The sequence below is a fragment of the Phascolarctos cinereus genome, unplaced genomic scaffold, assembly GCF_003287225.1.
Source record: "Phascolarctos cinereus isolate Bilbo 61053 unplaced genomic scaffold, phaCin_HiC Scaffold_4;HRSCAF=312, whole genome shotgun sequence".
In the NCBI taxonomy this organism is placed as follows: domain Eukaryota; kingdom Metazoa; phylum Chordata; class Mammalia; order Diprotodontia; family Phascolarctidae; genus Phascolarctos; species Phascolarctos cinereus.
This window is the reverse complement of record NW_027555847.1, coordinates 224,102,452-224,126,842: the sequence shown is the minus strand read 5'-3', so window position 1 is coordinate 224,126,842 and position 24,391 is coordinate 224,102,452. Positions and strand designations below refer to the sequence as shown.

General features: G+C 35.5%; 1 long non-coding RNA gene and 1 pseudogene across 1 annotated transcript; both read left to right on the top strand.

Moving 5' to 3' along the window:
• The window catches only part of LOC110201915 (cytochrome P450 3A4-like), a 113,398-nt pseudogene that overhangs the window by 59,645 nt on the left and 29,362 nt on the right, over positions 1-24,391 (top strand).
• LOC110201916 (uncharacterized) lies at positions 5,888-7,452 on the top strand. Its single transcript, XR_013485668.1, has 2 exons — positions 5,888-6,047; positions 6,732-7,452. It is a non-coding gene; the product is annotated as an uncharacterized LOC110201916 (long non-coding RNA).

The window sequence follows — 24,391 nt, the reverse complement described above, 5'->3', positions numbered from 1 at the left end:
CTTCAGGTCAGAGGTAAGATTTCACTGTCCCAAGCTTCAGGCTTTTTTGCCTTGCTGTTTTAACAGTTAATTTTGGGGTCCTATATGTTTTTAGTACTTCAAAGTTGGTGTGATTCAAGGAGAGGTGTGGTCACTGCAATCTGTTTGGCACTCTGGTGCTTGCCATGGTAAGGCTTTTACTCACTCATGACCACTACTCCTCTCATCCCTCGAAATTGGACCTGGAACTGCATAATGTATAGTTAAATGGTGCCTGATCCAGTGGATAGTCCTAGAACAGGAGTCCCCTGGAATCTCCTTTGACCTCTTATTATCTGTATGCAGTGAGAGCTTCTGGTATTGCTGCTGCCATGACGACCTCTAAGGCAAATTGCTGATGTCACTGTTAAGCTTTGCTTTTGTCCACCCCCACTCCTGTGACACAAACCTTTCCTATTGACCTCCTTAGCTATATTGGGCTTGAATAATGCCTCAGCCCATCCTTTTTTTGAATATGCCATTTTAGAATTTGATTTTACATGTTAAAATTGTTTAGAGGATAATGTTTGGAGAGTTCAGCTGGAATACTCTAGCTGTTCTGCCATCCAGGCATTACCTCTGTCTCTCTCTCTCTTTCTCTTAAACTCTTACAATTCTGCTTCTGACCTTATCATTCCACTGAAATTGCTCTCTCCAAAGTTTCTAATGATCTCTTGGCTTCCAAATACAGTGGCCTTTTCTCAATCCCCATGGCCTCTTTGCAGCCTTTAGCAAAGTTGTCAACTCTCCTTCTTGACACCCTCTTCTCTCTTGGTTTTTGGGACCCCACTCTCTCCTGGTTGGCCTCCTCCTATCTGATAACTCTTTCTCTGTCTGTTTTACTAGATCTTCTTCTGGATCACACCCTCTGTAACATCCGTAATTCCCCTGGCTGGGGAACCTGTACTTCCTTCATAAACAGAGGTATTCTTTTGATACAAAAGTATCTCCAGATTGATTATAGTTTAAAGAGTCATTATGAATGATGGATCATTTTTCAAACAGGGTCAATTTTCAGTCTGGGGCAGTGGCCAGACAGTTTAGTTGGTCCCCTGCTAAAGAACCCAAAAATCCCCATGGTAATTATAGAAAACAGACAAAGGGAAGAGGAACTAGAGAGTACATTACTACTGATTGGTGGATGTTTTTAGTTTTCTGCTTAGTAAGCTTGGGTATTAGGCCTATGTTATGCCTAAACACAAGTTTGTGTATTGATCATGTACTGGTCACATATGGGTCACAATATTGTTGTTTTTGCTTTCATAGGTCATAGTATCTTAAGTTATGACTCAGCGTTTAAATTATGATTTGGTATATAAGGTATGATTTCTAACAAGTCACCATGCCTGGGCTTCTGCCTTTCATAGAGTTCAAGTTTTTATGGCGTTTCACTTACTCCTGTATTTTATAGCTTTTCCCCAATTGGTACCCAATACCCTTGTGTGGTTGTGGTTTCTCCTTCATCCTCAAAGATGACCATGACATCAGGAAGATGATGACATGACTTGCAAATGAATTGGATTTGAGTGAGGAAGGGCTGTGCAAAGTCACTAGCCTCACTTTGTGCTCCACAGCCATCTGGGTCCAGTTGTCAGATATAGATCAAGATAACTGGAGATAGCCCAAAATGCAATGGGAGACCTTGGAATTTTTAAGCTAAGGTCTAAGTTCTCATTTTGAGTGAGACAATGCCTATTCATTGAATAGGCCTATTTAAGACTTGATTCAAGGGATGGCCCTTCTAATTGAAAAAAAATTCAAACTGGGAGGGGAAGACCCTCTGGTTTGCTGGCAAAAAAGAAACAATTGCTATTTACATTAATTCTAAGTCAGGAGGACCCAAAAATAACTTTTGAGTGGTTCTTAGGCAGGGACCTATTGTTGTCCAATCAATGAGAGCCAGAATGAATTGAGATTAAGGCAGTGTCTTTAAGAAAGAAATGTGGCTTAGATTCTTAAAATCTAGCCACTGCTCAGAATCTAGCCAATAACTCACTAATGTTCAGACTCCTTAGGAGTCTGCCCAATATGACAGTTGTTCTAATAAACCTTGTCATTGACTGAAAAAAAAAGGCTTGGGTCGAATTCTTTTGAGCAGGACCCATGTGTTGTGATTTTGGGGTCCCAGCACCCCTAAACTCCTAAACTTCAACAGTATGAATTAAAGAAAGAAAGAAACCAGAAGAATAAGTGCAGGTAGGCCAAGAAATTCCTGAGAAATACCAACAGGTCGATTCAACAATTTTGGTTTGAAAACTTCAATGGCATATTTTCATTTCTCCCCCCTTAATTTTCTTGATTAATGAGGAAGTTTGTCCCAAGCATATTTCTACTTATTCCTGGATATCATGCAATAATAATACAATTTTTAAAAACTGAAAAAGAAAGAAAGAAAAAGAAAAAGAAAGAAAGAAAAAGAAAACTGTCTAGTAAACCCCAAGATAACTAGGTTATCCATCAAAACTTACCTTCCTTTGAGCAGAATACTGTCAGGTAAAGGCATGATACCCCATGTGAGGAGAGGAGAGGAGAAAACAGGACAGGAAAGAACAGGGCAGGAATTCCTAGGGGTCCCTCAGGGTTCTGACCTGAACCCTCTTCTGTTCTCTTGCTAAGCTACTTCACTTGGTGAGCTCATCAATTCCCATGGATTCAATTACCATCTTTATGCCAATAATTTTCTTTTTTTTATTTTTATATTTTATTAATTTTTTTGATTTATCAACAATCACTTCCATATGCTTTTGAGTTTAAAATTTTTCTCCCCTTTCCTCCCCACCACCCTTCCCAAGATGGTGCACAATCTGATATATGCTATGCATTTACATTCCTATTAAACATTTTCACATTAGTGAAGTTGTAAGTAAAAATTAATACCAATAGGAGGACCCATCAGAAAGAGGGAACAAAACTCAACAGAAGAGAAAAAAAAAGATAGCGATTCAACTTTCGTGGTTATGATTCCAATCTGTGTCTTTTTCTCCATCCTTCCCCCCCTGTTTATGCTTTTCTTCTCCTTTCTCCTTCCCCCCAACTAGTGTTTTGCTTTTGACCACCGCCTCCTTCAGTCTCTCCTCCCTTCTATTATCCCTTTCCCTTTTCTTCCCCTTTGCCCTTACTGCTTCTTCCCTCCCTTCTCTTCCCCCTCCCTTTTCTTTCCCCTTTTCCCTCTTGCTGCCTATAGGGCAAGTTAGATTTCTATACCTAACTGATTATGTATTCCCTTCTTGAGCCAAATCTGATGAGAGTAAGGTTCAAACAATGCTCATCCCCCTCCCTTCTTTCCCTCTGCTGTAATAGGATTTTCTGTCTTTTCCTGTAATGTAATTTACCCTTGTCTGCCTCCTCCTTTCTCAGTACATTTTCTAAGATCAGACTGATCCACTTACTTGGATCCATTTAACCCCTTTGATTAGATTTTTTAAATATCATTACATCAAAGTCAACTAATATCCACCCTCTTTATGTATACTCCTCTAACATGGTGTAATAACAATACAGTTCTCAAGAGTTGCAAGTGTCATATTCCCTTGTAGGGATGTAAACAGTCCACCCTTATTAACCACATTTTGTATCTTTCTGTCCCATTTATCTTTTTATGTCTTTCTTGAATCTTGTACTTGAAGATCAATTTTTTTTGAGCTCTGGTCTTTTTATCAGGAAGGTTTGGAAGTCCCCTATTTTGGTGAATATCCATCTCCTCCCTTGAAAAATCATGCTCATTTTTGCAGGGTAGTTGATCCTTGGCTGCAATCCAAGCTCCTTTGCCTTATGGAATATCATGTTCACCCTGTGGTCTTTTAATGTAGAAGCTGCAAGGTCCTGTGTAATCCTGACTGTGGTTCCATGATATTTAAATTGTTTCTTTCTGGCTGCTTGCAGCACCTTCTCTTTCATCTGGTAATTTTGGAATTTTGCTATTATATTCCTTGGTGTTGTCAAATTTGGGATCTCTTTCAAGTGGTGAGCGGTGGATTCTTGCTGTGGTTATTTTACCTTCTGGTTCTAGGACTTCCGGGACTTTTCCTTCATGATTTCCTGGAAGATACTGCCCAGGCTCTTTTTTTTCATCATGATTTTCAGGTAGAATGATTTTAAATTGTCTCTCCTGGATCATTTTCCAGGTCATTGTTGTACCAATGAGGTATTTTACGTTTTCATTGATTTTTTTCCTTTTTTTTGTTTTTGTTTAACTGATTCTTGTTCTGTCATAGAGTCATAAGTTTCCATTTGTCCAATTCTAGTTTTTAACAGACTGTTTTCTTCTGTTAGTTTTTGTACTTCCTTCTTCAATTGGCCAATTGTATTTTTAAGGGATTTGTTTTCTTCAGTGTACTTTTTTTCCAAGGGCCAATTGTATTTTTAAAGGACTCTTCTACCTCTCTCATTAGACTTTTAAAATCTTTCTTGAGCTCTTCTAAGAAGGCTTCAGACCAGTTCATATTCCCTTTTGATATTGCAGATGTGGGTTTGTTGACAATGTTGTCATCTTCAGAATTTCTGTCTTGATCTTCACTCTTCCCATAATGCGAATCTATGCTATGCTTCTCTTTACTCATGGTTTCTTTATTGCCTGGCCTTCAAAGAGATTGAGCTCCCCTGCTAGGGAACAGAGGGCACTGACCCAAGCTTCTTCTGTTGGGAGCCTAGGTCTTGGTCACTGGCTTTGTGTGCTGGGGCCTCTTATGTTGGCAATTAGAGGCTCTAGGGTTCTGGCAGCTTACCTCATGTTGGGCTGGAATCAGCAAGTATGCTAATAATTTTGAAATCTATCTATCCTGCTCCAAACTCTCCGTTTATCTCCAACTGCCTTTCAGATATTTTGAATTGGATTTCCAATAGACATCATAACTTCAATATGATCAAAACAATTCATTATTATTCCCCATCCCCATAAATCTTCTCCCCACTTTTGATATTTCTGGTAATATCATATTCCCAGTCTCTCAGATTCACAGCCTTGGAATTATTCTTAACTACTCACCCGCTCATTCAAATTCTTGCTAAGGCCTGCTAATTTCACCTTTACAATATTTTTCAAAAATGCTCTTTTCTGATGCTGCTCCCACTCTAGTGTAGGGCCCAATCATCTTACACCTAGATTATTATGATAGCGGGCTAATGGGTCTACCTAACTCAAGTTGTTTTCCACGTCAATTCATTCTCCATTTAGCCATAAAAATGAGGTCCATAAAGCCCAAGTGTGATCATGTAACCCCCTTCTTCAGTAAACTCAAGTGACTCGCTAGTGCTTCCAGAAGCAAATACAAAATACTCTATTTAGCATTCATATACCTTCTTACCCCAGCCCTCTAATACCTTTCTAGTCTTTTTCAATCTTACTCCTTGTAACCTATAGTTTGATCCAGTTTCACTGGCCTGGATGTTCCACAAACAAGACACTCCATCGCAACTCCAAGCCTTTTCTCTGGCTATTCCCGATGTTTGGAATGTTCACCCTCCACTGCTGTGACTACTGACCTCCCTGTCTTCTATTAAGTCCCAATTCAAATCTGACCCTCTACAGGAAGTCTTCCTCAACCCCTCTTAATTCTAGTGCCTTCCCTCTGTTAATTATTTCCTATTTGTTGTGTACATACAAACACACACACATATTTTGCATATTGACTTTCTGGTTATATTGTAAGCTCCCTGAGGACAAAGAATGTCTTTTGTTCCTTATGGAACCCCAGTATTTAGTGCTGTGTCTGGCACATAGCAGGCACTAAATAAATAAATATTGATTGGTTGATTGATTGATTGATTGATTGATGCATCTCTTCCAAAGTCAGATTCATTGTTCTAACAAGTGTTGTGTCTTCTTTTTTTCACCTACCTCTTTTCTCTTGCCATTTTGAAAAACCAGATTTAGCAAGGAAAACAAGGAGAGCATCAACCCCTATGCATACCAGCCCTTTGGCACTGCTCCCCAGAATTTCATTGGGATGAGATTTGCACTTATTAGTATGAAAGCTGCAAATTGTCAACTCCTGCAGGAATTTTTCTTCAGAACTTCTAAAGAGACACAGGTGAGGAGTCACATCCTTTGTTCAATACTTTGTATGGCTTTTTTTAAAAATCAAGATGATTTATTATCAAAGTAGAGACATATCCTATGCCACATGGTCAAATTTAATTCAACACAGTACGTCTATTTATTATGAGCAGGCTAATAAATTTAACTTACCATTATTAAGTTAGAAATATACAGAAGGCCAAGAGAGAAACAATTAAAATGTTGTTGGGTATAGAATTAATTTGTTTTAACTATAATAATAACATAAATTTTTGGTTGCAAACAATATTGTTTTTGAAGACCAAAGTATAGCAGACCCTTTAATTCCTTTGTTTTATGATAGCATTAATGAAAGCATATGCAGCATTAAAGGTCAAGAGAATGAAAAAAATCTTTTAATATCAGCAAGATTCTTGATTCTACCTTACAACAGACTAGTATTAATAAAACTTGAGTATATAGTTAATGCATATTGGTAATATTTTGTGACAATCTCTGACATCTAACCTACACTGGTTGTTTATTACAACCATATCAACCTAACATTCCTTTGCATGACATACTAGCTAATTTGTCTTCATTTGTATAATCTTCTTTTCTATAAGATACCATTAACATTTGTAACTACTTCTCTTTATCTCTTTTGTTTGGTACTGTATATTTGTCTAATTCTAATTGTTCTTCTTAATTGTTTCAGGTTCTTCTGAAGCTGAACAGTCAGACAATCCTTTCACCATCTGTACAAGGATCCAATTGGTCATGTTCCAAAAGAAATGATCCCCAGTGGATTAGTACAACTCAGTATTACTAGACTATAGAGATTCGGTGGAAGAACATAGAGAAAATAATGAATTGAGTGTCTGTTTATTATTTTTTATAAACAATTATCCTTGACAATTACAATTATACTGAATGTAGTAATATTCTGCAGAGCATATCACATATTTTTAATATTTTGCATAAGTCTAAGCAAAATATTTTTTACTTTCTGGGTTTTTTTTTCATTGATTTCCTTTGGGACTGTGTCTTCTTTCACAACATGACAAACATGTATAACCTATTCTAAATTGTTTCCTGTGTTTGGGATGGGTTGGTCAGGAAAAGAGAGAGAAAAAATTTGGAACTTAAAAATTTTTTAAATGAATGTTAGTAATGTTCTTTACACATAACTGGAGAAAAATAAAATATCCTGTCTTTAATATTCTCCATTGGACAACTATACTGCTACAAACCACAAAAGATGTTTCTGGAAACCTCTTGTTTGATGTCTAGTATTCCTTAAAGTCATATTGTCATTTAATTGAATGGGCAATGTGTTATTTTGATTATCTCAATTTTTTTTTTTGCCAGTTAACTGATCAGAATCTTCACAAAGAAATCCAATTAAACATTGATAGCTCTGGCAAGGGGACAAATCATTCCATCAGTTCTTTTTCTTTTCCATTTCTTCCACAAACATTTGAGTGTAAACACTAACAAAAATCTTGGTCTTACTTAAATCATGTTCAGTGTTAGGGATTTCTTGCTTTTTTTATGAGGCAATTCAGGTTAAGTGACTTGCCCAGGGTCACACAGCTAGTAAGTTTCAAGTGTCTGAGGCCTGATTTGAACTCAGGTCCTACTGACTCCAATGTGGGAGCTCAATCTTTTGCACCACCTAGCTGCTCCAGGGATTTCTTACAAGTCACACTCTTTGGTTCTGTCCACATTCAGGGTTTCCACCAAGAACATCAGAATTTGTCTCCTTTCTTATTCTCTATGCAAATGGTAAAAAAGACCTTTGGTTTCCATCTAAATATTTATGCTAACAATTTATTGAATACGGAATAGATTTTCTTTCAGGTGTAAAGTAGTAGTAGAAAAGCATTTATACCTCAGCTTATAAACATATCTGGTTGGCCTCTATTTCATCCAAAAATACCATTTGGTTGAGGTACAATCAAAAGAGGAAAACATTTGGGGCCACTAGAAAGTTTGTTCCTACTTACACAGTCCTTCTGTCCAAGGCATGTTCAATGGAATTCTGTTATTTTAAATCTTATCCACCCCCGCCCCCTCAATCAATTTAAGTCCTTTGCCTATTTATGCAAAGCTCTTGAATGTTTGAAAGAAAAGTCAATGATGTGGGCAGCTACAATGGCGCAGTGAATAGAGAACCAGCCCTGGAGTCAGGAGGACCTGAGTTCAAATCTGGCCTCAGACACTTAACACTCACTAGCTGTGTGACCCTGGGCAAGTCACTTAACCCCAATTGCCTCACTAAAAACAAATAAATAATTAAATAAACAAATAAATAAATAAAAAGAAGAAAAGTCAATGATGGGCTATAAAATGGTGCTGGTGGAAAGACTAGATATTCTTCCAACTAGAACATTCTAAGACGTTTGATTCATTTTTCATCATCTCCAATTAGTAATCAGTTTTTCTTTTGTAATATTTCTTGTTTTATTTGGTCATTGTTGTTCTATTTGACTGATCTAGTTTAAACCTACATTGTCTCATCTCAACATTGCTGTAATACTGGAGTAGGTTTGTAACTGGTGGCCCTCCCTTGAATTTCCCCTGCATGAGTCCATTTTCTGAATCCATTCCAGAGTGTTCTTCCTAAAATGATACTTGCAAATTTTCCATTTTTTTTCATTGTTTACAGCGTTAAATACAAACTCCTGGAATCTCATGTAAACAGCTATCACTACAAATAACCACAAACATATTTTTCTGAAGTAAATGTTAAAGTATTGTAAAGGTGAAATCATATTGAGCAGCTAGGTGGTACAGGGGATAGAGCACATGGCTAGGAATCAGGAAGACAACCCCATGAGTTCAAACCTAGCCTCAGACACTTCCTAGCTGTTTGCCTTAGTTCTTTATCTGTAAAATGGGCTGAGCTGGAAATGGCAAACTGTTAGGGTATCCCCACCAAGAAAACCACAAATAAGGCCATGAAGAGTTGGGCACAGCCATAAGAGCTCAACAATAACAAAAAGGGGTGAAATAAACACTGATATCAAATATATGACCCCTTATGGTTTGTGACCATTGACAAGTAATTTAGCCATCTTGTCTCAATTTTATCTTCTATAAAAAAGAGGTAATACTTATTTTATCCTAACTCTTAAGGTTATTATAAGAAAAGAAACTTTTAAGCTTTAAAGTGTTAAATAAATATGAGCAGTGATAATGATCAGAATAAAATATTCTCCAACTCCAGGGAAAACCAAATTTTAAAAAGCTAACTATATACACAATTCCTTGAGATTCCCTTGCTTGTTTCTATGTCGACCACATACTAGTTGTCCTTCTAACTGAGAATGACCATCTATCATTTTTTTTTATGTATCCAAATGATGACATTTTTCTGAGTTTACCTTCAGTCCTTCCTTGTTCACTGAAACCTTAGTGGTCTTGGGCTTCCATAGCACTCATGTGATCTTCCATCCATTTGGCCTTCATTGCTTTTTGATTTTAGTAATTTTTTTTATATATTAATGTCTTATTTCCATATAGTGATCATAAGCTCCTCAATAGAAAAGACCATATATTATTCTTCATTTAAATCCCCCTCTATCTCTAGCTTAATATCATATTTTTAGTTGGCTTTCAAAAATTGTTACTGATTGATAAATACAAATGCAACACTAGTGCTAGACACACAACCAAAATACATAAAAATAAGATGCACGCCTTAATCATGGTGGTACAGTGGTTTCAACACTTACAAGGTAGAGAGATAGTACACTATTTTTTTTTGGTTCTCAATCAATTAATCAAAACATCTCAGCATTGGTGAGCATAAGCAGTTATTCAAAGATGGGAATTTCAGAGATGAGAGAAAGGAAAGTCAGGAGATGGAGTAAAGCTAGAGATGCAGCCTTAAAATTACAATTAGCAATTAAGAAACTAACAATTGGTGCCAAAGAATTATAAATTAAGGAATGACCATCAGCTTGGTAATGGCTGAACAAGGTTTGCAATATGGACGTAATGGAATATTATTGTGCTGTAAGAAATGATGGGCACACAGATTTGAGAAAAACCTGGAAAGACTTATATGAACGGATGCTGAGTGAAGTGAACAGAACCAGGAAAACATTGTAGACAGTAACAGTAACACTGTGCAACGATCAACTATGATTGACCTATTTCTTCTCACCAATACAACAATCCAAGACAATTCAAAAAGACTCATGATGGAAAATGCTATCCACATCCAGAAAAAGAACTATGGAGTCTAAATGCAAATCAAAGCATACTATTTTCACTTTATTTTTTGTAGGTTTTTCCTTTTGTTTGGTTTCTTCTTTTACAACATGACTAATGCAGAAATATGTTTCACATGATTGCACATGTATAACTTGTATCAGATGGCTTGCCACCTTGGGGAGAGTAGGAGGGAGAAAAAATTTGGAATTCAATATCATAAAAAATGAAAGTTGAAAAGTAAAAAAAAATAAATAAATATAAAAAAGAAATTTACAATTAAGAAAACAATTAATTTTATTAAAAAAACAGAATCCCAGGATTATACCAATAGATAAAGAAAAAAGCCCTTGACTATGTGCAACACTCATTTCTTCCATAAAACAAGAAACCTAAAGGAGATATGCATTGAAAGATCATTTTTTTTCACATTTTGATATCCAAATATTTGAAGCCAGAAGCAAACATTATTTGTAGCAGAAAAAATACTAAACTTTCCTAAAATTAGATGACCAAAGCAATGATGCTTATTATTAATTTGTTTAATTTTAAAAATTTTATCAATAGACATAAGAAGAGTTGAACAAAATTGCAGTTTGAACATAGGCAAAGACAACATGAAATTATTCCCATTTTCAGGCTGCATTGTAGCTTGCTTAGACAGTCCCAGAGCATCAGCCAGGAAACTCATTGAGACACTGCCTACATTATAATAATAGCTTACAAAATAAATCCACAAGGATCAGTATCATTGCTATACTATAATGACAAAAACCAGGAGGAAAGAAGAAAAACAAAAGTCATTCAAAATCTTTCTAAAACGGCAAAAAATATTGAAGTCTAACTATAAAAACATAGTCTAGACTTACGTAAATATAATTGTAGCCTTGTCTATATGAACTGATGTAAAGTAAAGTGAGTAGAGCCCAATAAACAATATACATACCCATGACAACAATGTAAATGCAAGGAATTGTGACATCAAAAACTCAAAGGTAAATGTAACAAAAGTATAAAGATCAAATGACACTTGTATGAAATCCTATGGAGCATACTACCAAACCACCCCTTAAAAGAGGTGAGAGGTCCACAGGTGTTACACATTGAACATGTAAAAACATTGAACATTTAAAAAAATCACTCTAAAAAATTCTATTTGTCATATGAGATTGCTTTTGGGGAGTGGAAGATATGAGGATAATTGGGATACTGTGGTGAATTAATAAACAAGAAGTATTGATAAAAATTATAAAAATTTCAAAAACCAATTAAACTCCAAAATAAAAGTCCTAAAAACAAAAAAAAGATTAAAAAATTTGAAAGTTAAGAAGTTGAATTAATAAGTAAATCCAAAATTATTTTAAATCAGTAGTCAATTAGCTCATTGGAATTCAAAAAGAAGAAAAATCAGTTTCCTTGTATCAAAAATAAAAAAGGTGACTTCACGACCAATGAAGAAAAAAAAAATAAAACCTTTATAGGGGATTCTTTCAGGCAAATATATACCAATGAAACTGACAATCTAAATGAAATAGAAGAATATTTACAAAATATGAATTTGCTAATTAACAACAGGAAATAGTTTGCTTAAAGAATTCATCAAAGGAAATAACAGGAAATAGTTTACTTAAAGAATTCATCTTAGAAAAAGAAATTGAACAAGCCATAAATGAGTTCCCTAAGGGAAAAAAAAAAACCTGACCAGAACTAGATGGATTCACAAACAAATTCCACTAAAAAATTTAACAACAATTATTTCTATAAATAAAGCTCTTCCCTCCCAGGGAAAGAATGAATAGAAAAAAAAAAGAACAATTATTCCATATACTCCACATACTGTTTGAAAAACAGTAAAAATCTTAACAAGTTCCTTCTATGAATATAGAGTCTTGTTACTTTTCACCAGAAAGAGTCAGAACAGGGAAAGAAAAACTATAGAATAAATATCCTAAGGAATATTAATATAAAAATTTTAAAGAAAATACTATCAAAAAGATAACATATCCCAAAGATGATACATTATAATCCAATTGGACTTTAGGAAGGCAGGAGTGGTGCCATATTAGAAAAACTGCAAACATAATTGACAATAGCAATAATAAACCTACTAAATTTATGTGATCAATTATTGTTTTTGTTGTTTGGTGTTAGGACTTTTATTTCCCTAGACTTGAAAGTTTATACATGCAAAAAACTGATGGAATAGAATGCGACTCAATTCTTTTAAGTATATAAAAGAAAGAATTTTTATAAACATTTCAGATATCAAAACTGTATTTTAGAGATCAAGGAATAATTCAAATTCCATTATTCAACTTTTTGATAGCTACATACTTCTATCAGATTATTTAAATAAGTACAGCTGCTTACAAAATACAACCATTCCTGTTAAAAACATTAGAAATCATAAGCATAAATAGATCTTTCCTTAAAAAATGTAAGTAATATGTAACTAAAAAAAAAAAGCAACCATCACTATCATGGGCATCACCACAGTTTCAAGGATAAATGGCAGAAAATGTTAATCATCTCCAGAGAGTGGAATTAGAATACAGACTGAAGTGTTTTTCTTTTCTTTTTCTTTCTTTTTTCTTTGGAACATGGGTAATGGAGAAATTTTTGTTGCAAGACCATTTTTGTAATAGGTTAGGCATTTCTTGCCTTCTGAATGTGTGAAGGAGGGTGTTGAGATAGGGAGATAATCTAAAACTAAAATGAAGTAGAATGAAAATAGAAAAATAAAACAAATTACTTCAAAATAAAATAAGATAATTATGGACAAGACAAAATACTTGGGAGTCTACCTTCAAATACACTGAAGCACTATATGAATGTGCAAAATATTCTTTATATAAATAAAAAATATAAATAATTGGAAAAAGTTAATTTTTCATGGATATACCAAACCAATAAAATAAAATAACAAAATACGTAAATTAGTTTACTTATTCAGTGCCACCCAATCAAACTACCAAATGATTACTTTATGGAGCTAAAACAACAGTAACAAAAAACCCCCTGAATTTAATAGAAAATTTGACACAAAGATTCAAGAGAAATGCACTTTTTTCTTTCCATATTTTGTATTTATGTTTTAGTATTTAAGTTTACAGTGTTTCTTTCTCTTTTCGCATTGTGTGTTTAAGTTTAAAATAAATTAATTTTTAATATTTTAAATTTTTTAATTTTTTATAAATCAATTTTTTAAAAAAAGAAATGAGACCTTTGTCAGAGAAATTTTGTGCCAGCAGGTTTTCCTAATTTCTTTCTTCAAATTTATAGCTACATTAGTTTTATTTATGCAAAATCTTTTTAACTTTATGTAACCAAATTTGTTCATTTTACCTTCTGTTAACCTCTCTATCACTAATTCGGTCATGAAATCTTTTCCTATCCACAGATCGGACAAGTAATTTTCCATATTCCTTTAATTTGCTTGGTATCTTAATTATGTATTCATTTTGAGCTTTTCCTAGTATATTACATGAGATACTAGTGTATACCTGGTTTCTGCTAGACTATTTTTCCAACAGTTTTTGCTGAATACTGAATTCTTGCTCCAAAATGTGGGATTTTTTTTTTATCAAAAACTGACTACTCTGTTCATTTGTTTCTCTATATTGTTCCTAATTTTTTCCACTACCTAATATTTCTATTTCTTATCCAATACCAATTCAATTTAATTCAATAAACATCAATAAAATACCTACTATATGTTAAGAATTAAGCTAAGTGCTATAAATATAAATTTAAAAAAAGGCTCTTCCCCCTAAGAGCTTACATTCTGATTGGGGAAGACAGTAGCAAAAAGAAGGTGAAAATTGAGGTGTTTGGAAGTGGAAAAGAAAGTATTCAGAACAGAAGCATGATTATGGTGGAATGCAAACATACTACAAGTAGTCATAAAAAATGCTCTAAGTCACCAATAATTAGGGAAATGCAAATTAAAACAATTCTGAAGATAGACTATATTGACAAGGAGGGGGATGAAAAATACTGGAAAGGCTGTGAGAAAAAGGGTAATTTAATGCACTATTCATGGTTCAGTGATCTGCTCTAACCATTTTCTAAAGCAATTTGGAAGTATGAACAAAATGCTGTTGAACTCACCATAAACTTATAATTCATCAATACTGGTTCTAGGTCTATAATCAACAGAAATTAAAGAAGGAGGAAAATGACCCATATGTACAGAAATACTTATAGCAGTTCTTTTTGTGATAGCAAATAATTGGAAGCTAAGGGGATATCAATCATTGGGGAATGGCTGAGAAAATTCTGGTATATAGTGGAACAAATATTGTGCTGGGAGAATAGATAAAGGGAATGCTTTCAGAAAAATCTGAAAAGCCTTGTTTGAACTGATACAGAGTAAAGTCACCAAAATCAGGAGAACAATTTATACATCCACAATACTGTAAAAATTGTCAACTTGCAAGTGTGCAAAACTCTAAAAAGCACTGTGACCAGTCACATCAAAGAACTCATGATGAAATATGCTAACCAGCTTTAGGGCCAAGATGTAATGGACTCAGAGGGCAGATTGAAGCATAATTTTTAAATATTCCTTTTCCATTTTAGGAATATGGATATGAATAATGTGGAAATGCATAATTGTAACAAGTTTTGTTTTTCTTGCCTTCCCAATGGTTAGGGGTGGCAGGAGAGGATAGAAGGAGAGAATTTGGAACTGAAAAAAAGTGAGTTGAAAAAAGAAAAGGGGTATCATATCTTGCATGAGGAAGATGTCAGTTACACTGTCATTCCCCACAGCCATATCCAATATGAAATACTGTGCCAGTCATGGCCTCAATATTTGAGATATGACCCCCAAAATGAAAGTATCTAAAGAAGGACAACCAAGATTGGCAAGGAACTTTATTTTACACCATCTGAAAATCAACTGAAGGAAGTGAGGATGCTTTGTTTGGGACACAGACAGTTTAGGAAAGCATGCTAATTATCTTGAAATGCTTTACTGTTGAAGAGGGATTTCACTTGTTTTACATGGTGGCAGAGAACAGAACTTAGGACCAACCTTGGACTTTACAGGAAGATGGTGTTGCCTTGATGGGAGTGAAAAATTCCTGAGGATTAGAAATACTCAGAATTGGAATTGGGTTGCCTCAGGAAATAGAAGGTTTGCCTCTTTGGAGGTCTTCAGAGAAAGGCTAGGTGATGCAGTGGATAGAATGCCAGCCCTCAAGTAAGGAGACTTAAGTTCAAATCTAGCCTTAGATATTTACTAATGTGACCCTGAGCAAGTCACTTCATCCTGTTTACCTTAATTCCTCATCTGTAAAATTACCTAGAGAAGGAAATAGAAAACCATGCCAATATCTTTGCCAAGAAAGCTCTAAATGCAGTCACTAGGGTTTAAACATGACTGAAATGACTCAACAACTATCAAGAGAAGGGGTAGATGAGCGCTTGCTTGGTCTGCTGCAGACAGGATGTTTGTTCTTGTATTTGTTGCGATAAGATGACCTTTCAGGTCTCTTTCAACTCTGAAATCATATGATTATGCAATTTAGGGAAGAGGATGAACAGATTTTGTTTTTCTATCAGTCACTGGATGTAATAGTTAATTAGTACCTGAGGCTCCTTATTTGTCTTGGGATGATATCTCTAACAATGTCAACATCTGGGGTTTGGTCACATTGTGAAGCTTCCAATAGAGACTTCCCCTAGGTATGTTTCTCTGTGGATGATTAGAGAAGTGAGCATTTTTCCCTCCTCATGGTACTTCTTCATTAGCAGAGGGCAATGTTAGAAATAGCTAATATTTATATGCTATTCAAAATTTGCAAAGCACTTTGTAGACATTATATCTTTTGAGTTTCACAAGAAACCTGTTAGGAGTGTATTACAATATTTTTTCAGATTTCTTAGATGATAAAGTTAAGGCACAAAGATGACAGACACATCCAGAGCTTGGAGACACCTTTGTGCTTTCTGAGTCTCTCATGATTGATGAGAAATATTAGATCATATAAAGCAAATTTTCTATGGTCACAGAACCATAGGTGGCCGACCTTCATTCAAACTTATGCCTAGGGGCAGCTAGGTGGTGTAGTGGATAGAGTTCTGGCCTAAGAGTCAGAAGGACTTGAGTTTAAATCTGGTCTCAGACACTTGACACTTACTAGCTATGTGACCCTGGGCAAGTCACTTAACACCCATTGTCTCACCAGAAAGCAAAAACAAAAAACAAAAAACTTATTCCTACTGAATTTGAGTTCACCTCTTTTTTCATGGTTCTATGAAGCATGACCTTCCTATGTTCATACAGGTATTAATTGTCACAGACAGAATTTTCATCTTTATATCTCAAGAACTAAGTGTAGTGCCTGGCACATACAGGTACTTAATATATGCTTATTGACTGTTTCATTTGTACTTTAGACCTCTATGAAACTTTAACTCCACTCTGGTTTTGAAACCATTATTTCTGATAAGAATTAAAGATTTGGTATAATTACCATTATGTAATTAAAATTATTGTTTTCTGAACTTAACTATCCGAGGAGTCTATGAACTTCCTTTTCCTACAATAGGTAAAGATAAACCCTGAGACTTTAGAGATGAAGATTTGTATGGAATCCATAAAACTTCCCAGCTGGATCATTGTTTCATTGGTTGTCTCTTTAACTCCACCCCTTGTTTTGCAGTCTATATATTCCTTTCAGAATTTGTGAGGGAATTATAACAGCACTCGCTCGAAGTTGAGGTATTAAAAACAAAAAGACAAAAAGAGATGAACAAAAAGGCAAATGTTGACTTTGTTTATATAAGTGAATTGACTTAGTTTGCTAAGAAAAGTACCAAGAGAAAGGTGTGAAAGTCTTGATCAGAGGGTCTATTGTCTTTTCCCAAAAGAATAGTTATTGATCAAGTAATTTAAGGGCAAAGTAAACTCCTTAAAGAAACCTGATTACATGTGAATTGTCTGTTTTTCTTATTACCTTTCCAATTTTGCTCCGCCGTATTTTACTTTTTGCAGTGTAAAAGGTATTTCCTCATTGTCCAAAATTATAGCTCATTTGGTAATGTTCATTTTGAACAAAACACTGCAGTCTTTTCTATCAGCCGGTTTCTAGTGATTCTTTATGACACATATCTACATCTTCTTTTGTTAAAAAACTTTGAGGTGGGTGTGTCACCAAAAGTTGAGCGTGCCCGTTCTGCCCCATCCATTTCTTTTAACTAATCACTGTCCTGGAAAGGCAGGGAACTAGAAAACTGGTCAACGTCATGGATACACGTCAGAGATGGAAACAATTCTGTATTAAAAATACAAGTTGATCAGTTATGTCTAACGTTGCTGTCCACACAAGCTGATGAGACCCAAGGACTATGATGGTAGGAGAACAGGTAGAGACCCAACCTTAAATACTATAACTTTCTAAACCTCAGCATTTGTTGTCTTTATTTTTTTTAAGGCTTCTTATGACTTCAAGGTCTATCATTTAATCATACTCTAAGGCATATAAATGTTGTGTGCTTAGGTCTTTGATTATTCCCTGGTATGTTAGTTAAATTACTATAAAATGTGGCAGTGGTCACTGCTACATGTTAGAGGAAAAATCACAGAAGAAATTAATAAATTTTCCTTTTATATTTTCCTGTACATTATGAATCATACTAATTTAGTCAGGTAGTAGAAGTTGATATTCATATGCCCCTTGCATACTAGGATTTTCAAAATTCCCTGTAAGTGAATAGAGGGAACCTGGTAGTAATTCTCCACATGTATATAAAAAATGACCAATTTGGAACAAATTAAGCTGTTATTGAACAGGGAGATAGGTTAATATCAAAATCCCAATATCCAGGTTTCTTTCTTAGGGCTATCAGGAAACACCAGAAGGTCACAGAACTAGGGAAATATAAGCATTAGATGTCATGGGATCCTTCTGCATTCATGCTAAAATCAGAGTAACCCTCGTGACTTAGGACACTCCTAGAAAACTAGGATGATAATGCACTCTGGAGTTAAAGGGCCTAAATTCAGAGCCTTCTCTTGATGCTCACTTACCTATGTGACCTTGGCCAAGGATCTTAAATCACTGAGCACAGTTTCCTCATTCATACAATAAGAGGAATCTGAAGATGGACTCTGAAGCCTCTTAAAACTCTAGATTTATAATTCTATTATCTTAAGTCTCATAATGAAAATCACAACAGCCAATGTGTGCTGCTTTGTGCCATTGCTGGCTGAGGGTAATTATGTATTACAGTGTTTATAGGAACATAGGATATGAGACCTAGGAAGGAATTTGGCGATTGCCTTCTACAACTCTCTTATTTTCTCCCTCATTTGACAGATGAGGAATTTGAGGTTAATACGAGAGAAGGAGCCTGCCTAAGAATACAACACAAATATAATATAAGGTAACATAACATGGTATAGTATATATAATTTAACCTACTACTTTGAGGTTATAATCAGCAAATATATGTGCTAAGCAAAAAAAGATGGGAAACTAAACCCTAGATGAGGAAATAACGTCAATATTCAATATACAGATGATTAATGGAATGTCAACCAAATTCTTTAAAAAAAATTAGAAACTCTATCGTAAAGTCAAAACTTAATGAGTTGAGCATTTAATGTGATATACATACTCTGACCCTACACCACAGCCTATATTGAAGTCAAATCAGGTAAAGTAACATAAAAATAAAAAGGAAAGGAAATAACATAATTCCTATCCAGGCTTGTTAGAAATAATTTCCATATTTGAGCCCATATTTCTTTCCTTGTCTCTTTTATTCTTCTCTTTTATGTAGGTGAAGTTTTGGTGTAAGAATGTAACCATTCTCATTGTGTTGATGTTGCTATACCTTATCTCATAATGGTTCTTCCTTATTTCCTTGTGTATATTAACCATAATTACTGTGGGACATTCTATTATATTTGATTATGACAATGTATCATAATTAGCCAATTTTGAACTTAATATTTGTGTCCAATTTTTTTGCTTTTTAAAATAAAGAACCAATGAATATATTTTATGTACATAAGTAATTTAAAATAGTATGCTTATTTCTGTGATAATATCCTGGTAGAGGAATGGCTTGATTAAAAGTCATATTCAATTTTATGACTCTTATAAAGTATATGGACATTGCTCTCCAAATTATTTTCTTGATTCTGAAGTCCTATTAACAATATATTGGGGTATCTTACTCCTCATAACCCCACCAAAAGTGGATGTGACCATTGTGGGTCTAATCAGAAGGTTCTATAATGTATTCTGATTTAAGACAATGAATTCAAAGGTGTTTGCAAATGAACACATGGGGCACCTCACCACTTACCCTCTTGATTTGGCCTCTGTTGTTGAACATCCTCCCTGTCAATGTCAAGCACCTTCAGCAAGCTTGTCTCTCTATTCAGGACAAAAGTCTTTAAGGAATTAAAGTTGTGGGCCTCCCAAAGGATATTGTACAGGAATATGATGAGCCAGAGTAACCTTCAGCATATAATGAAGGAAGGAAGAAAGCAACTTAGAAAAGAAGGGATATAGGAAGGAAGGAAAGTAGAAAGGAAATATGAAAGTAAGAAAGACTTTTCCAAGAATCTACAATATTCCAGGAACTGTGGCACTCACCCTAACAATATATGCATTTGATCCTCACAACAATCCTGTAAGGTAGGTACCATTATTACCCCCATTTTGCAACTGAGAAAACTGAGGCAAACAGAGGTTAGGTAACTTGACCACGATCACACATCTACTTAGTATTGAAAGCTATATTTGAACTAAGTATTTCTTCTCTCTAGGTCCAGTGTTCCATTCATCGGGTCACCTAGCTCTGAAGAAGTAGTGGCACAAGGATATCATGACAGACATGTCTCACATATCCCCCTACTCCCTACCACAATTACTAATTTTTGCGAGGGTGTATAAATTCTGTTTTAATTAGCCGTGACATGTTCAAGATGTTAAAGAGATAGCATCCAATTGGAAAGGGTGGTCAGTAATCACAAATGCTATAGAGAGGTAAAGAACTTTGAAAATTGAGAAAAAGTCATTGAATTTAGTTTCACAATTAGGAGATTGTTGTTGCATTGGAGGAAGCAATTTCAGCTGAATTATGATGTGATAAGCCAAAATGCAAGTCAAGTTAGGCTAGCCTAGAATAGATCATAGATCCAGCCCTCAGTCCAGGGCAGAGCTTGGAGAGGGAGCCCTGAAATCAGCACCCAAAACTCTGAAGAACGTCTGCAATACATGGACACCCAGAGATGATCATCCCCAGGCTAGCAACTTAGGGCATGGGACAACCTCCTTACCAAGGCACTCAGTGCCCAAAGCCCCCAGGTGATATACTGTGGACTTGATACCTAGACAGGAAGCAGTATGGGAAATTCTATCATGACAGACTCAACTCCACAAGTTCTCCAAGCTAGGCCTGTAATGCCAGGTTGCCTAGAACAAATGAGGGAAGTAATGACTAAACAAACAAACAAAAATAAGAATTACTAAGAGACTGTTACCTAAGTAGTAAACCAAGAAGAAAGGAATATCTATCTATCTCTCTATCTATTTATCTATCTATCTATCTATCTATCTATCTATCATCTATCAAGAAAGCTTTGAAGAAAACAACAGCTTGTCCAAAAAACCAATTGGAATCACTGGAAGAAACAAGAGCTAATAAAATAAAATAAATATGGTATTATAAATTAATTGAGCCTGACAGAAAAAAGAACTAGAAAAGAAATGAGAGATGTGGAGGACACATTTGGAAAGAGAATTAACTGTTTGTCATAAAGGGCACAAAACCTTACCCAAGTAATTGCCTCCTTGAAAATCAGAATGGACCAAACAGAAGACAATAATTCCATGAGATCAGAAGAAATATTAAAACAAAGTCAGGAACAACAGAAGATAATATAAAGTCTTTCATATGAAAAAACAGGATTGTATGACATATCAAGGAGAAATCATTTAAGAATCAATGAACTACCTGAAAGCCATGACCACAAAAAAGAGCCTGGGAATCATATTTTGGGAAATCACAAGAGATAACTTCCCAGATTTCATTTAACTAGAGAGCAAAGTGAAAATTGGAAGAATTTGCTTTGGTTCTGGAAATAGATGTCTAAATGAAAACTGCTAGGACTGTCAGAACTGATACCCAAAAGTTCCAAATCAAAGCAACTATTGCAAATACTGAGTAAGAAAGAATGTAAGTTATGAATAGTCACAGACAGGACCTTGTAAGATTTAACAGCTTACATTAAAGAGGAGCAGAGAGTGTGGAACATGGTGTTCCCCAAAGCAGAAGACATACACTTAGAACTAAGAATAACTTACCCAGTGAAACTGAGTCTAATTATATTGGGGAAAAGGGGACAGAAGAAGAAATGGGGAACTTCTAAGCATTCTTGAAGAAAAGACTGGCTTAAAGTAGAATCTTTATCCTACAGACTTGAGAGTAAGGAGATATATAAAAAGGTGAGCAACTGGAAAAGACTAAAGTCTTGTAGAGATGAAGTGTTTGCATTTCAATTGGGCAAGACATAGGAGACAATATCTCATAAGAACTATAGTGCCATATGAAGTCATGGAAGGGCCAAATAAGACTGAGGCCTTGGCAGTGATTTTTGTAATATTCTGATGATCTTTAAGGAGAAAGGAAAGGGAGTAGGAAAAGAATATACTGGGGAAGAAAAGAAGAGGAATGGAGGAAACATATCCCTCAATTGGAGTATAATTGAAAGTAGAAATTCAAGTAGAATTGAATTAAAAAGTTAAACAAATGAGAAAGGGTGAGGGAAGTGTATGACTTGAACCTCACTTTGAACTGAATGCAAAGCCAAGTGAGCAGAACCAGAAGAATAATTAATATTCTAATTTTCTAGGTGGTGCAGTGGATAGAGCACTGGCCCTCGATTCAGGAAGACCTGAGTTCAAACTTGGCCTCAGACACATAACATTCACTAGCTGTGTGAGTCTGGGCAAGTCACTTAACCCCAATTGCCTCACCAAAAGAAACAAAAAGGTCAATTTTGAAAATCCTAAGCACTCTAATCCTCATAATAATTAACTATGAGGCCAAAGGATCAAAAATTTAGAATGCTGTCCATCCCTTGGCAGAGGTGATAGACTAGCTACACAGAGGGAGACATGAATTTTTGCATATGGACAATGTGGGAATGTATTTTGCATGACTGTTACTTGTGATAGAGGTTTTGTTTTCCTTTTTCTTTCCACAGTGCTTCTGTGTGTGTGTGTGTGTGTGTGTGTGTGTGTGTGTGTAAAGAGGTTGGAGGGAGGTTGAGCCAATGCTTGTTAATATAAAATTATTATTTTTACCACAAAAAAGTAAAGTCAGAGTTTAAGAGGATACTGAACAGTGGTGGTTTAGGGACTAGAGTTCAAGGTAAGGATGAATAGTAACATTATGTAAAATAAGATGTGGAGAGAAAAGAAATTATAAGATGTGGTCATATAAAGCAATTTTAGAATCCTTGACCATAGAAATGGAATATTTGGGGTGATTATGAGATCAAAGGTTGTTATTATCCCTGTATGTGACTGATGGGAAATGAAAGAATAGGACATGGTAGTTGAGATTAAAGAATAGGAAGGCCAAGGTGTGTTGGGGACTAACTGAATAATGATGTCATAAGGGAAGGATGGATTGCTGAGGAAGAATGAGCCAACATCTGAAGTCCTTGAGAAAAGAGAGCTGTAACCCAGTGTGCAACTGCTTCCAGCATTGGATTGGGTAAGTTACATCTGGAAAGAGTGAAACTCAAAGGGGAAAGGTTGCTAAGTGATGCCAGAGGAAGGGTCTGGGAGCGGTAAAAAAAAAGCAAGGAAGGAGTGTACTGAGTTCTCCACCAGAACTAGTATATCTGAGGACATAAGAACCCAGGAGATGAAGGGAAATGTGTCAATAATAGAAAGCAGATCCAGAAGACACAATGGAAGAAGTGAGCAGAGTTAGATTGCTACCTGAGAAGGGTAGGACTGTGATGTGTAGAGATAAAACAATATGGAATAGAGGTGAGGGAAATGGGTGATTTTTGCTTAGTCATGTGCAAACTCTATCAAATGGAAGAGGAAGTAATAGGAGTCATAGCAAAGCCGCAGTCATAGCATACAGTCATTTATCTTTCTAGTCTCAAGGGGGGGAGGGATATTAGCAATGATGTAAACAGCTCTGCCTGCATATAAGGTTTTAACAGTAAGAGGTGTGGCATCTAAGTCTTTGGTGTCAGAGTGGGTCATTAAATTGAGTTAAAGATAGTGGAAACTGTGGTGCTAGTGTCTAGTTTTCTGGTTCTAAAGGCGAGTGGTCTGGTGTCTGAGGCACCACAGCTGGGTTAGGTTCTGGAGAGGAGGGCTTCATGTCTGAGGCTCACATCCTGAGCTATCTTGGTTGTATGTATGGTTCGTTGACTGTGGACTGGGTCTAGTCTAGTAACAAAGACTTCGTCTTACTCATTACACAAGAGAGTTAGGCTATAGTAATGATGGAATAAGTCCAAACAGAGAAGTATTCTATTCCAGCAGCAATGCTGATGATGGTTTACTCGAGGCTTGCCTGACTACACCTAATGTGTTTTCTCAGGCCTTACTGACTGTTGGGTGGCACTTCAAGGAATCTTAGTTGTGTTGTATAATGTCAGAGGATGTTTGTGAGAGCCAAGAAATATTTCTGGAAGTGCCCCCTTGGCATCTGGATCTGAGTGAACCAAGCTTTACCTCAGAGTTACCTTTATAGCTTCTTCCCTTCTGATTACTGACAAGTGGAATATTCCATTCATATCTTTTGTCTCTGCCTTGACTCTAATGTCTTTGTATTTTTTCCTTCACTTTTTTAGATATGGGGGCCTGGACACACAAGCTCTTTAAGGACTTGGGAATTCCAGGACCAGCACCTCTTCCTTTCTTTGGAACTATTCTTTCTTATTGCAAAGTGAGTTTCTGTAAGTTTTCCTTTAATTTCGTAGCACTATGGAAAGAGCATTTGCTCTTGGGTCAGGAGACTTTGGTATAAATACCAGTTCTGATGCTTTTACCTATGTGACTTTGGGTAAATCAATTATTCTTTTTTTTCCTTTTTTCTTTCAATTAATTAATTTTTAGTTTTACATTCACTTCCACAAGATTTTGAGTTCCAAATTTTCTC